The sequence below is a fragment of the Manis javanica genome, chromosome 5 (assembly GCF_040802235.1).
Source record: "Manis javanica isolate MJ-LG chromosome 5, MJ_LKY, whole genome shotgun sequence".
In the NCBI taxonomy this organism is placed as follows: Eukaryota; Metazoa; Chordata; class Mammalia; order Pholidota; family Manidae; genus Manis; species Manis javanica.
Window position 1 is genome coordinate 38,478,691 of NC_133160.1, and position 16,060 is coordinate 38,494,750.

The window sequence follows — 16,060 nt, forward strand, 5'->3', positions numbered from 1 at the left end:
TCTACTATACCAATGCATTACATTTGTAGTTCCAATAATAAGAAAGAGATGTCTTTCATCATCATTTAAACAAACAAGTCCATTTTTTTCATTATAAAATGTTTGATTATGAAAAAAAAGGAAGAAATTTGGAAGTGCTGGTCTGGGAGCCTGTGGAGAACAGGCCATGTCTATTCAAAAGACTGAGCTGAGGAATGAAGTGAGGTTAGGACAAGGAGACAATTCCATAGGGAAGGAAAGCTTCCAGGAGATGGGACAAAGGGTGCATGGCCATCAGGGGTGGGGAGTGGGGGCAGATGCTGATTCAGTCTTCTCAGTTGCCCTCACATCTTTAACGCTTGAAGTCACCAAACATGGGCAGACAGCAAAGGCCCACCGGGCATATAACAGCTTGCCCTGTGCTCCTGCCCATAGCTTAGGAGAGCTGGACAAAAGCTCCTAGGTTTGAAAACAAAGACCCAGGATTTAAAGTCTATATATCTGACCCTTGAGGTGGGCCAAACTGGTATTTCCACTAAAATACATATGCTCATTGAAAGGAAAAAGCTGCTCATCAGATGCCCTCCCTGCTGTACCTCCCAAAACCAAATTAGAATGTATCTTTCTAAGTCACTCCACTCCTCATGCTGGGTTGAGGATGTATTTTGTGGAACTGAGGAAAAAAGAGGACTTACAGACAACTTTTGAATTTTAATTTTTTTACATGAGCAACTGAATAAATGAGAGTTGAAATGGTGAGTTCTGGGGTAGGAGCAGGCTTGGAGTCTGGGATGGGGAGATAGAAATTAACGGTTCTATTTTGGACAAATTATTGAAATGCTTTATTAGGTATTTCAGTGGAGATGCCAAGTCAACAGTCAGGAGTTCAGGTGCAGTTGAGGCTGGAGATTTGGAAGGAATAATATTTAAAGCCATCAGGCTGTGTAAGATACTCTATGAAGACAAAAGGGCTGAGAATCAAGCCCTGAGACCACCAGTGCTGAGTGGTCAGGAAGAGAAGAAACCACGACATGATAGTGAGAAGGAGAAACCAGGGAGGTATGAGGAAAACCAGATGCATGAGGTGTCTCAATCCAAATGAAGAAAGTTTGTAATTCTACATCTTCTACCAGCCCAGCTTCTTATCTTGAAAGAATCCTTTAAGCAGTGGCTGCACTATTTCAGCTCAAAAACCTACCACTTCCAGACCTACTGAAAAGATACTTACTATGATTAAGTCTTTGGATCATGGCCCAACATCCTCCCAGTCACTTATGTGGTTGATTTTTCCTCCTCCTGCCCATGGAAAGGTCAGCCAAAAATAATCCCCCTGTATTACAGATTTATTCTCTGACTTTAATTCTGCAAAATGCATCTTCCCTCATTTAACCCAGCATTGACTGCCCTGTACTAAGAACAGTGTGCATTTAATACACATGTTCTCTCAACAAGAGGTGGTTCCAAAGAGTGTGTGTATCAGACACCATTTCCCCTTTCTTTGCAGACTCTACACTTCTCTCGGTAGCAAGAGGGTATTGCCTCACTTGACTACACACACAAAACAAGTCTAACTCAGGTCAGGGATTAAAAGCATCAAGCAGCTCAGGAATTGGTTTTAGGAGCATAAGTACCAAACTTAACCACCACCCAGCTCTTGCTAAGCTTCGCGTGCTGTAACTAATCAGTATCATTGAAAGACTCCTTTTATGGAGGCTTCCCCATCATCAATGAACTCACTTTATATAAATACTTAGCCAGGCAATAAACTGGACAGCCTATATTACTCAACATCAGCCTCAAAAGACCCTCCCGGTTTATATACACAGCATCTTGGTAGAGCAATACATTTTACATGCATGACATGGTCAGCAATAAATATACCAGGGTAGGTCAAACCCTCTTTGGTTCTCTGCTTTTAACTGTCCTAGGCTTTGTGTGTTTCTTTAATCAGTTGGATGATTTAGATAAACAACATGTATTAGTCTTTGTAAGTATAACATGCCTTGAACTTTCTCTAGATACTCATTCCCATTCATTATCATAATAGTTGCTCCCTCTTAGCCATCATTAAGATTAGAAACGTCCTTGAACCATTTAATGATATTCCACAAGACTGGACAGACTTTTCATGCCTTGATGAATTGCGACCACTCAGCTTAGACCTATGAAATTGGATACCCTTTAATGTGTCTGATGACTTTAAGGAGTTTAAGGAAAGCACTGCTCAGGAACCAAAATGGCTTCACAGAATAACCATTAATTTGGAGGAAGATGCATGATTTAAGTGAAACTTGATTAATGAGCTGGTATCGAATCTGATAGCTGCAATAGATATTATCTCTTTGTTCATACTGCTGAGTGCGGTTTCATGTTCAAGTGCCCGTTTATTACAGAACTCATTAGAATCCTTAAAGGAGGTGTGAAAGGGTTGTTTTCCCAACTTAGAATGTTAAATGAGGTTCATCCAGGCACAGTAACTTTTAGATGTCCACACTGCTGATGAGAACAATATAAAAACAAGGCTGTGTTAGGATGTGTTCACCTACTTGAAGCGGGTGTTTCACGGGGGTCCTGCAGCTCCAGGGGTCCTGCAGCTCCAGGGATCCTCATGGGGATGATGTGACCCCAAATGTCTGTGTGATGTAAACAAGCAGACTTGGCGATTTGTGCCATAAATATCTTTAGTATTTTCACAGATCTTTCTGTTCCACCAACTCTGAAACTATGACCTTGCTATGGTTTCAAACTGGTTGATAATATTGGCATATTTAAATCATTTTTAAATTCCTCTGCAAATCTGTTGATCTGAGAAAACAGGCTTAGTAATAGGAACCTGGGGGTGTAATGGCAAGAGCACTGTGCTTAGAGTGAAAAGACCAAACATTCAGGCCTGGCTCTCTCAATGAAAGTTGATTGAGTTCCTTACAGGAGCATCCATTTCTTCCTTTATTTGTTGAGCATCTATAATGTGCCAGCTGCTGTTCTTGGGATACATGAGAAGGTAAAAGAGAATATGGGACTCGCATTCCATTGCAGGCCAACTTTCTACCTTCCAGAATTGTTGTATGGATCAAATGAGACATCATGAGTAGAAAACCCCGAGTTAAGAATGTGAGCGCAAGGACTTCATTTGGGAGGTACAGGAATCACTGAGAGTGGGGATATGAGACAAGGAAGGGAAGGCAGCCGATAAGGGGTACATTAGCGCGGAAGTCGCCACTGGGAAACCAGAAACACCAAAGAGAAGTTCTAGGAAATGGTGCAAATACAAGCTTCTGCGGTATCCCACTCCAGGGCCGAGGGAGCCACGGTATTAAACACCAGCTCCTGACGGTCATGAGTTAGAGCTGCTCTAGGAAGTGTTGATTCCCTGGCACTTCTGGCGGGCCACGGGCAGAGCAATCTTCTCTGGTTTTGGAGAGAACCTTCAGGCACAGAACTACAGACTGTGATAACTGAAAATCAGCTAGATCACACGGGCGGTGGTGGTGTGTGGGGACATGGGGGAGGGCTGCTGGTGACTGATAGAGGTGCCCCAAGAATGAACCTATTACCATTCCTCCCCCAGTCAGATGGTACCTGCCCGACCCCTTCTCCAACCGCCACCTGCAGGCCATCTTCCACACATTAATAAATCTTCTCAGGAACCAGCTAGATGTGGGAACAGTCTGGCCCTAAGCTCTTCAAACGGGAGTTTGTGGATTCCTGTGAGTTTGTAGATGCAGTCTCCAGAATCCATGAATTCCATGAATTCTGCCATTAAAAAATATTCATTTGGTGACAAATTAAATTAATAAAAGCATATTCAGGGTCACCTTATAACTAATTAGCCAATTTCATCTGCATTTGTATGTGAGGTTGTAGTAAGAATACAGTGGGAGAACTGAGTCATAATCAGTAATAAGGTATGTCAAACATAAAAAATAGCTTATGTGGCATTATCTTTATGTTCGGGTGTTAACCGAAGTTGAGCAGAGGTCATGCATAGATCAGTCCACACACACACTAACCTTTGTCAGCAGCAAATGTAGTAGTCAAACTCTCGGCCAGGAATTTCTCATGAAATGGCTGCCTCACAATTTCCCAGGGTATCTATTAAGTGGACTGGCTAGAAAAACAATGGATAGATAGTTAAAAGCAAGTTTATTATTGAAAAGCAAGTGTAGGGCCAAAAACGACAGGAGCTCAGATGACAGCTACACAGCTTAAAAATGAAGAGAACCAAGTCAACTAGTGAAAATATTGTTTCCAAATAAATGATTTTATAGCAAAAAGCAGGGCTTCTGCTTCTGGAAAGATGGAGTTAGAGGTACTTTTCCCTTCTCCTTCCACTAAGTGCAGTTAAAAACATGAAGCATGTTTATATATAAAAATAACATAAGAAGAGTTAGAAAGGTGGAAAAAGGTGGCAGACCAGTTTGGGACCAAGGGTTCCAAGGGACAGCATGGTGATGTGCTCCCCAAGTTTTCTTTTGGCCTCGTGAGCCCCAGACTAGATCCAGAAGCCACCGACCCAGAAACACCAATGAGTACAGACAAAAAGAGCGCCAAGAAAAGTCTGTTGTCTCAGATCAACAAACCAGAGAAGGGGCAGTCTAACAGAACAGGAAACTTTTAGATAGTAACTACTGTACTCTAGCCTAGCACCACAGGAGAAAAAGGCTACAGCATCAACTTCACCCTGTCCGAGAAAGGTCAAGGGGTGAGCTTAGACTTCCACCCTCATCTGGCTGTTACAGTCATGTCATCCCAATACGCCCTCTGCTGAATCATGTCCCAGAGAAGTCCCACGGGGGACCAGAGACTTTCTTCTCCTCCAGGGAGTAAAAAGCCCCTCTCCCAATTGGCATGGAGTCAGCAAAGGGCTGGTGGAAGCCTGAACTCCCACCCCTGAAGCTGTCGTAAGGAGCCGTGCCCCCATGGGGGTCAATGTTGCTAAGTGGGGAACCTGGATTTTTCCACTGCCATCTGGTACATAACAGGGAGCACTACCCTTCTGCTGGGGCAGTGTCAGAGGAGGCCTGCCAAAATCCAGATTTAAATAAGGTCCAGAGGCTCAATACATGACGCCCAAAATAACCAGGTTTCAATCAAGTGCAGTTCATACCAAAAACCAGGAAGATCTCAAGTTGAATTATGATAGAAAATCAACAGATGCCAACACCAAGATGTTAGGATTATCTGACAAAAATTTTAAAGCAGCCATTATAACTATGCTTCAGCAAGCAATTATGAACATGCTTGAAACAAATTAAAATAGGAAGTCTGAGCAAAGAAATTTAAGATACAAAAAAATCACATGGAAATTTTACAACTGGAAAGCACAATAGCTGAAATTAAATCAAATACTGGTTTAAGGTAAAACAATAACAAAAACAATGTAATATAGTCATAACATTGTTAACATGAACTTCACTGATTTGGGATTTTATTATATTCACTTGGAAATCTACTTGGATTTATGATTATAAAGAGCTGTACACATAAGAAGTTTATACCTAGATTTATGTCTGTACATTTTTAAGTGGCATTATTTTTAAACAATTTATGTTAACACTTGGGAACTGTGATTTTTTTTTCTTTTACAAGGGGTCCTCATTTAAACAAGCAAACATTTAAAAAATGGTATTTATAACTTGTTATGGGTTGAATTGTTGAGACCATATATTCATATGTTTGAGTGCTAACTCCAGTACCTCAGAATGTGACTATTTTTGGAGAGCCTTTAAAGAAGCAATTGAGGTAAAATAAAGTCATGTGGGTCAGACCTAATCCAATATGACTGGTGTCCTTATAAGAAAAGGAGCTTAGGACACCAACATGCACAGAGAAAAGACTGTGAAAACAGGAAGCAAAGATGGCCATTTACAAGCCCTGGAGAGGGGTTTCAAAAAAAATCAGCCCTGACAATACCTTGATCACAGATTCTAGCCTGCAGGACTACAAGGGAAATAAATTCCTGTTGGTTAAACCACCCAATCTATGACACTTTTGTTATCGCAGCTGTAGAAACTAATCATAATGCAACTAGAGATGTGATCTTTTAATGGACTTTTAATGATATGAAAGAATTATTGTTAAATGTTTTAGATGTAATAATGTGGCTAGGTTATTGTAGTTATATTTTTTAAAAATAGACACTGTTTGGAAAAATTGCAAATGATCAGGAAAGTGAAGAATTTGATAGAACAGGCTATTCTCTTCCAATATTTATCCTAAATTATTTTCTATTTTTTTAAAGAACCTTATTGAGATATAACTTATATACCATATAATTCATCCATTTAAATCATACACTTCAATGGATTTTACTATATTCACAGTTATACATTCAGTGCCACAATTTAAGCATATCATAATTAATCCTAAAAGGCCCATGCTCCTTATTCATCACCCCACAACTCTCCCCTCCCCTATCCTTCCTAGGCCTAGGAAATCACTAATCTTCATTCTCTCTATAGATTCACCTATTTTTGACTTTTCAAATAAATGAAATAATACAATATGAGATCCTTTGTGACTGGCTTCTTTCACATAGCATAACGTTTTCTATGTTCATCCATGTTGCAGCATTTACCTGCATTTTGTTGCTTTTTTATTGCCAAATAATATTCTATTATATGGATGTTATTTATTTATTTATCAGTTCATGACATTAGAGCTATTTCCACTTTGTGGATATTATGAATAATGCTATTATGAACATTCATGTGCAAGTTTCTGTATGGATATGTTTTCATTTCTCCTGGGTATATTATACCTAGGAGGGAAAAACTCAGCCTTGAACTGTCTGAGGAACTGCCTGTTCCAAAGTAGCTGTACCTCATAAGATAAGTTGGAACTGTCCCCTCCTCTCCTCTTCTATTTTCTAGAAGCTGTGAAATATTGGTATTAATTCTTAAAGTATTTCATAGAATTAACTAGTATAGCCATTTAGTCTTCGACTTTCTTCATGAGAGGCTTTTTGAATACTAATTTAATCTCTTTGTTACAGGTCTATTCAGATTTTCTATTTTTTATTGAGTCACTTCTGGTGGTTTGTATCTTTCTAGGAATTTGTCAGTTCTGTCTAAGTTATCTGGTTTGTTGGCATATAGTTGTTTCTGGCATTCCCTTTATATTATTTTTATTTCTGTAAGTTCAGTAGTATTTTCCCCTTTTATTTATAATTTTACTAATTTGAATTTTTTTTTTTTGGTCTGTCAGAAAAAATGTTCAATTTTGACCTTTTTGAAGGACCCACATTGATTTCATTGTCATTCTATGCTCTAATTAATCAATTAATCTATTCTCTAATAATCAACAATTTGTCAGCTTTGACCTTTTAAGAACCCACTTTGGTTTCATTGTCTTTCTATACCCTATTTAATTAAATTAAATCCTAATTAAATCCTCATTATTTCCTGCCTCTACTTGCTTTGCGTTTAGTTTTTTTCCAGTGTCTTAAAGTGGAATTTTGATTGTTAATTTGAGATCTCTTTTTTTAATGCAGGTGTTTACAGCTATAAATTTCCCTCTAAGCACTGCTTTAGCTGCGTCCCATAAGTTTTGGTTTGTCTTCATTGCAATTGATCTCAAAGTGTTTTCTACTTTCCCAGTGTTTTTATCTTTGACTTATTGGTTAGCTAGCTAATGGTACATTGTTTAATTTCTACATATTGGTGAATTTCTTTCAGTTAGAAATTTCTAATTTTATTCTACTGTGATTAGAGAATGTACTTTGTATGATTTCAAACCTTTTAAATTTATTAAGGTTTGTGTTATGCCTTAGAATAAGGTCCATCCTGGATAATACTTTCTGCACACTTGAGAAGAATGTGTATTCTGCTATTGTTGGGTAGAGTGTTTTGTAGATGTCTGTTTATGTATACCTTGTGTACACTGTTGTTTTTTATCTCCATATTGATCTTCTGCCTAGTTCTTCTAATATCTTCAAGTAATATGTCTATTGTTGTTGAATTGTCTATTCCTCCCCTCTATTGTGCTAGCCTTTGCTTCATATGTTTCATATATTTGGGGCTGTGCTGTTACACAATTATATGTTTATAACTGTTAAATATTCCTGAAGGATTGATACTTTTACAATTATAAAATGCCCCTCTTTATCTCTAGTGTTATGCTTTGTTTTTCAGTCTATTTTGTCTGATATCAGTGTAGCCACTCCACCTTTATGGTTACTGCTTGTGTGATACATCCTTTTCCATTCTTTCACTTTCAGCCTTTTTGTATATGTAAACCAAAATTGTATCTCTTACAGACAAAATATGATTGGAATTTATTTTTTAAGCCAGTCTGGCAATCTCAGCCTTTTGATTAGACTGTTTAATCCATTCACATCTGTGACGGTTAATTTTTTTTTGTTATCATTAATCTACAAGTACATGAAGAACATTATGTTTACTAGGCTCTCCCCTTCACCAAGTCCCCCCCAAAAACCCCATTACAGTCACTGTCCATCAGCATAGTAAGATGTTGTAGAATCACTACTTATCTTCTCTATGTTGCACAGCCCTCCCCTTTCCCCCACCCCCCATATTATACATGCTAATCATAATATGCCCTTTCTTCTTCCTCACCCTTATCCCTCCGTTCCCTCCCATTCTCCCCAGTCCCTTTCCCTTTAGTAACTCTTAGTCCATTCTTGGGCTCTGTGATTCTGCTGCTGTTTTGTTCCTTCAGTTTTTCTTTGTTCTTATACTACACATATGAGTGAAATCATTTGGTATTTGTCTTTCTCTGCTTGACTTATTTCACTGAGCATAATACCCTCTAGCTCCATCCATGTTGTTGCAAATGGTAGGATTTGTTTTCTTCTTATGGCTGAATAATATTCCATTGTGTATATGTACCATATCTTCTTTATCCATTCATCTATGGATGGACACTTAGGTTGCTTCCATTTCTTGGCTACAGTAAATAATGCTGTGATAAACATAGGGGTGCATCTGTCTTTTTCAAACTGGGCTGATGCATTCTTAGGGTAAATTCCTAGAAGTGGAATTCCTGGGTCAAATGATAAGTCTATTTTGAGCATTTTGAGGAAACTACATACTGCTTTCCACAGTGGTTGAACTAATTTACATTCCCACCAGCAGTGTAGAAGGGTTTCCCTTTCTCCACAACCTCGCCAACATTTGTTGTTGTTTTTCTTTTGGATGGTGGTGATGCTTACTGGTGTGAGGTGATATCCCATTGTGGTTTTAATTTGCATTTCTCTGACTAACGATGTGGAGCATCTTTTCATGTGTCTGTTGGCCATCTGAATTTCTTCTTTGGAGAAGTGTCTGTTCAACTCCTCTGCCCATTTTTAAATTGGACTATTTGCTTTTTGTTTGTTGAGGTGTGTGAGTTCTTTATATATTTTGGATGTCAAGCCTTTATCAGATCTGTCATTTATGAATATACTCTCCCATACTGTAGGGTACCTTTTTGTTCTATTGATGGTGTTCTTTCCTGTACAGAAGCTTTTCTGCTTGATATAGTCCCACTTGTTCATTTTTGCTTTTGTTTCCCTTGCCCGGGGAGATATGTTCATGAAGAAGTCACTCATATTTATGTCCAAGGGATTTTTGCCAATTTTTTTTCTAGGAGTTTTATGGTTTCATGACTTACATTCAGTTCTTTGATCCATTTTGAATTTACTTTTGTATATGGGGTTAGACAGTGATCCAGTTTCATTATTTTACATGTAGCTGTCCAGTTTTGCCAGCACCATCTGTTGAAGAGACTGTCATTTCCCCATTGTATGTCCATGGGACCTTTATTGTACATTAATTGCCAATATATGTTTGGGTTAATGTCTGGAGTCTGTAATCTGTTCCACTGGTATGTGGCTCTGTTCTTGTGCCAGTACCAAATTGTCTTGATTACTATGGCTTTGTAGTAGAGCTTGAAGTTGGGGAGTGAGATCCCCCCCCCCCACTTTATTCTTCTTTCTCAGGATAGCTTTGGCTACTTAGGGTCATTAGTGTTTCCATATGAATTTTTGAACTGTTTGTTCCAGTTCATTGAAGAATGTTGTTGGCAATTTGATAGGGATTGCATCAAATCTGTATATTGCTTTGGGCAGGATGACCATTTTGACTATATTTCTTCCTAGCCAAGAGCATGGGATGAGTTTCCATTTGTTAGTGTCCTCTGTAATTTCTCTTAAGAGTGTCTTATAGTTTTCAGAGTATAGGTCTTTCACTTCTTTGGTTAGGTTTATTCCTAGGCATTTTATTCTTTTAGATGCAATTGTGAATGGAATTGTTTTCCTGGTTTCTCTTTCTATTGGTTCATTGTTAATGTATAGGAAAGCCACAGATTCTGTGTGTTAATTTTGTATCCTTCAACTTTGCTGTATTCCAATATCAGTTCTAGTAGTTTTGGAGTGGAGTCTTTAGGGGTTTTTTTTTTTTTTTTTAGTCTTTAGGGTTTTTATGTAAAATATCATGTCATCTGCAAACAGTGACAGTTTAACTTCTTCTTTCAATCTGGATTCTTTGTATTTCTTTGTATTGTCTCATTGCCATGGCTAGGACCTCCAGTACTATGTTAAATAACAATGAGGAGAATGGGCATCCCTGTCTTGTTCCCGATCTCAGAGGAAAAGCTTTCAGCTTCTCACTGTTCAGTATGATGTTAGCTGCGGTTTTATCATATATGGCCTTTATTATGTTGAGATACTTGCCCTCTCTACCCATTTTGTTGAGAGTTTTTATCATGAATGGATGTTGAATTTTGTCAAATGCTTTTTCAGCATCTATGGGGATGATCATGTGGTTTTTGTCTTTCCTTTTGTTTATGTGGTGGATGATGTTGATGGATTTTCAAATGTTGTACCATCCTTGCATCCCTGGGATGAATCCCACTTGGTCGTGGTGTATGATTCTTTTGATATATTTTTGAATTCGGTTTGCTAATATATTATTGAGTGTTTTTGCATCTATGTTCATCAGGGATATTGGTCTGTAATTTTCTTTTTTGGTGGGGTCTTTGCCTGGTTTTGGTATTAGGGTGATGTTGGCTTTATAGAATGAGTTTGGGAGTATTCCCTCCTCTTCTATGTTTTCGAAAACTTTAAGGAGAATGGGTATTATGTCTTCTCTGTATGTCTGATAAAATTCTGAGGTAAATCCGTGTGGCCCAGGGGTTTTGTTCTTCAGTAGTTTTTTGATTACTGCTTCAATTTCTTCGCTCATAATTAGTTTGCTTAACTTTTGTGTTTCTTCCTTGGTCAGTTTTGGAAGGTTGTATTTTTCTAGGAAGTTGTCCATTTCTTCTAGGTTTTCCAGCTTGTTAGCATACAGGTTTTCATAGTAGTCTTTAATAACTCTTTGTATTTCTGTGGAGTCTGTCGTGATTTTTCCATTCTCATTTCTGATTCTGTTGATGTGTGCTGATTCTTTTTCTCTTAATAAGTTTGGCTAGAGGCTTATCTATTTTGTTTATTTTCTCAAAGAACCAGCTCTTGGTTTCATTGATTTTTTCTATTGTTTTATTGTTCTCAATTTTGTTTATTTCTTCTCTGATCTTTATTTTAAGATCAGAGACTTAAAATTGCTGACTTTAGGCCTCATTTGTTCTTCTTTTTCCAGTTTCAATAATCGTGATGTTAGACTATTCATTTGGGATTGTTCTTCCTTCTTTAAGTGTGCCTGGATTGCTATATACTTTCCTCTTAAGACTGCTTCTGCTGCATCCCACAGAAGTTGGGGCTTTGTGTTGTTGTTGTCATTTGTTTTCATATATTCCTTGATCTCTATTTTAATTTGTTCATTGATCCATTGATTATTTAGGAGCATGTTGTTAAGCCTCCATTTGTTTGTGAGCCTTTTTGCTTTCTTTGTACAATTTATTTCTAGTTTTATACCTTTGTGGTCTGAAAAGTTGGTTGGTAGAATTTTAATCTTTTTGAATTTACTGAGGCTCTCTTTGTGCCCAAGTATGTGATCTATTCTGGAGAATGTTCCATGTGCACTTGAGAAGAATGTGCATCCTGTAGCATTCAGATGTAGAGTTCTATAGATGTCTATTAGGTCCATCTGTTCTAGTGTGTTGTTCAGTGCCTCCGTGACCTTACTTATTTTCTGTCTGGTGGGTCTATCCTTTGGATTGAGTGCTGTGTTGAAGGCTCCTAAAATGAATGCATTGCATTCTGTTTCTTCCTTTCGTTCTGTTAGTATTTGTTTCACATATGCTGGTGCTCCTGTGTTGGGTGCATATATATTTATAATGGTTATATCCTCTTGTTGGACTGAGCCCTTTATCATTATGTAATGTCCTTTATCTCTTGTTACTTTCTTTGTTTTGAAGTCTATTTTGTCTGATACTAGTACTGCAACACCTGCTTTTTTCTCCCTGTTATTTGCATGAAATATCTATTTCCATCCCTTGACTTTTAGTCTGTGCATGTCTTTGGGTTTGAGGTGAGTTTCTTGTAAGCAGCATATAGATGGGTCTTGCTTTTTTATCCATTCTATTACTCTGTGTCTTTTGATTGGTGCATTTAGTCCATTTACATTTAGGGTGACTATTGAAAGGTATGTGCTTATTGCCATTGCCAGCTTTAGATTCGTGGTTATCAAAGGTTCAAGGTTAGCCTCTTTAGTATCTTACTGTCTAACTTAACTTGCTTATTGAGCTGTTATAAACACTGTCTGGTGATTCTTTATTTCTCTCCCTTTTTATTCCTCCTCCTCCATTCTTTATATGTTGGGTGTTTTGTTCTGTGCTCTTTTGTGTTTCCTTTACTGCTTTTGTGGGTAGTTGATTTTATTTTTTGCCTTTATTAGTATTTGGTTGGTCTGCTTTCTTTGCTGTGATTTTATTTTCTCTGGTGACTACTGCTTAGTCTTAGAAGTGCTCACGTCTAGAGCCGTCCTTCTAAAATACCCTGTAGAGGTGGTTTGTGGGAGGCAAATTCCTTCAACTTTTGCTTGTCTGGGAATTGTTTAATCCCTCCTTCATATTTAAATGATAATCGTGCTGGATACAGTATTCTTGGTTCAAGGCCCTTCTGTTTCATTGCATTAAATTTATCATGCCATTCTCTTCTGGCCTGTAAAGTTTCTGTTGAGAAGTCTGATTATAGCCTGATGGGTTTTACTTTGTAGGTGACCTTTTTCCTCTCTAGCTGCCTTTAAAACTCTGTCCTTGTCCTTGATCTTTGCCATTTTAATTATTATGTGTCTTGGTGTTGTCCTCTTTGGGTCCCTTCTGTTGGGAATTCTGTGTACTTCCATGGTCTAATCGATTATTTCCTCCCCCAGTTTGGGGAAGTTTTCAGCAATTATTTCTTCAAAGACACTTTCTATCCCTTTTTCTCTCTTCTTCTTCTTCTTCTGGTACCCCTCTAATGCAAATATTTTTCCATTTGGATTGGTCACACAGTTCTCTTAATATTGTTTCATTCCTTGAGATCCTTTTATCTCTCTCTGCGTCACCTTCTATGCATTCCTGTTCTCTGGTTTCTATTCCATCAATGGCCTCTTGCATCTTATGCATTCAGCTTATAAATCCTTTCAGAGATTGTTTCATTTCTGTAATCTCCCTCCGGATGTCATCCCTTAGCTCTTGCATATTTCTCTGCAGCTCCATCAGCATGGTTATGACCTTTTTTTAAAATTCTTTTTCAGGAAGATTGGTTAGGTCTATTTCCTTCTCAGGGGTTGACTCTGTGATTTTGGTCTGTATCAAATTCTTCTGCCTTTTCATGGCGATAGAGAGAGTTTGTGGAGCTGGTGCGTGTGACAGCTGGGGGAACGTCCCTTCTTGCTGGTTTGTGGCCTTCCTCTCCTGGGAGAACAGCGACCTCTAGCGGCTTGTGCTGGGTCACTGCGCATAGACGGGGCTTCTGATTCTTGTCCGGTTGCTATGCAGTTTAGCTCTGCAGTTGCTGTGGGCGTGGCCTGCCTCGGGCTGCTGCTCCGATATGGCAGAGTTGTGTCAGAGGGGAAACAGCCAGGAGGCTGTTTTTCTCCATGAGGGGCCTCCAAGCTGCACTGCTACCCAGGGGGTTAGGGTGCCCGGAGTTCCCCGGGATTCCCAGCTGCTAGGCTATGTGTCCCAGGATGCTTCCATCCACATGCAGCTGTGGGGTCACTGTCCCCTTAAGACTTTCAAAAAGCACTGTTTTCTTTGTCCCAGGGGCACCAGCTGCGGGGACCCACTCACAGGTCTTCCTGTTCTGTTTCGCTAGTTTTCAGCACCTGACGCATGCACTGTGTCTGGGCTCTGGTGCAGATTAGCAGTCCTGGGCTCCCTCTCCCTCCCTGCTCTGACTCCTCTCCTCCCACCAGGAGCTGGGGTGGGGGGCGCTCGGGTCCTGCTGGGCCACGGCTTGTATCTTACCTCCTTCACGAGGCACTGGGTTCTCACAGCTGTGGATGTAGTCTGGCTGTTGTCCTGTGTCTTCTGGTTTCTTTTAGGAAGAGTTGTATTTGTTGTATTTTCCAAAATATATGTGGTTTCGGGAGGAGATTTCCACTGCTCTACTCATGCCACCATCTTGGCTCCATCTCCTGTGATGGTTAATTTTATGTGTCACTTTGGAGTGTGTTTTTTGATGAGATTAACATTTAAATTAGTGAACATTGAGTAAAGCAGTTTGCCCAGCATTTTGGTGGACCTTGTCTAATCAGTTGAAATCTTGAATAAAACAAAAAGATGGACCTTTCTGGGCAGGAGGGAATTCCCTAGATTTCCTTCAGACTTCATCTGCACCCCGACTCTCCTGGGTCTCCACACTGCTGGCCTTCAGACTGGCACTGCACCATGGGGTCTCCTGGGCCCCAAGACAACTGGCCCACATGGCAGATTTGAATTTCCATGCTCCATAATTGTGTGAGCCAATTCCTTATGAAAAATATTTTGTGTTTGTACCCAGATCCCATTGGTTTTATTTCTCTGGAGAACTCCAACTAATACAGTATTTAATGTTGTTATTGATATAGATTTATATCTGCTATATATTTTTTGTTTTCTATATGTCTCATATTTTGTTCTATTTCTATTTTCTCAATTCCTTCATTACTGCTTTACTTTGCATTAAGTGAATGTAATTCAATTCCTTTAATGATTATTTTTCACCAGTTATTTTCTTAGTGGTTGATTCAGGTTGCTCATACATATCTAAATCTATCAGATTCAACTTCAGAGTTACACTAATGTAATTCCTGCCATAAATAGAAATGTTACTTCTATATAGCTCTATTCACTATTCCACTTTTGTGTTATTGTTGCCACTTATAGCTACAGATATTACAAATAAAACAATACATCACTCTAATTACTACCTAATATAATATGACAATTAAAGAGGCTGAGATAAAAAAGGTGGGCAAGTATATATTTGTAGGATTGTTATACTTACCCCAGTCAACAGCTAGCAAAGAAACGGGGACTTCAGTCTCACAAGCACATGAAATGGAATCTGCAAAAAGCACGAATGAGCTGGAAACAGATTCTCCCCCACCACCTTCCAAAAGTATCACAGCCCTACCAACACCTTGATTTTGGCCTTGGGGGTGCTGGAGCAGAGAAACCAGTCAAGGACTTCTGACTTGCAGAATGTGAGATAATAAATTTGTGTTGTTTTAAGCTTCTGAGTTTGTGGTAACTTGTTCTGGCAGCAATAGAAAATGCACACACTGCTCCACTCTGTCTCTTCCATGTCATCAAGAGGAACTTCATTTATGCTTTCAAGACACATTTGTTGAGGACCTAGCATTTGCCAGGCACTGTCCTAGGTGCTGGAGGTATAGCATGGATGACACAAAAATCTGTTTTCAGGGAGTTTAATTTCAAATGGAGGGAGATGCATAAATCAAAAAAATACATCAGTTATTGGGTGGATTAGAATGTGAGAAGTGCCAGTGGAAAAAACAAAGCAGAAAGCAGGAGTACTGGGAGAGTGTGGCGATAGAGGGTGCTCACTGAGAAGGTAGCATTTCAGCAAAGAGTTGGAGGACCTTAGAGAGGAGCAAGCCATGTATGATCATCTGGAAAGTGCTTTCCACAGACAGAAAAGAGCACATGCAATTGTTCTGAGAGGCGAAGATGTCTGGGCTGCTCAAAGAATGGTAAGGAGGCCAGGATG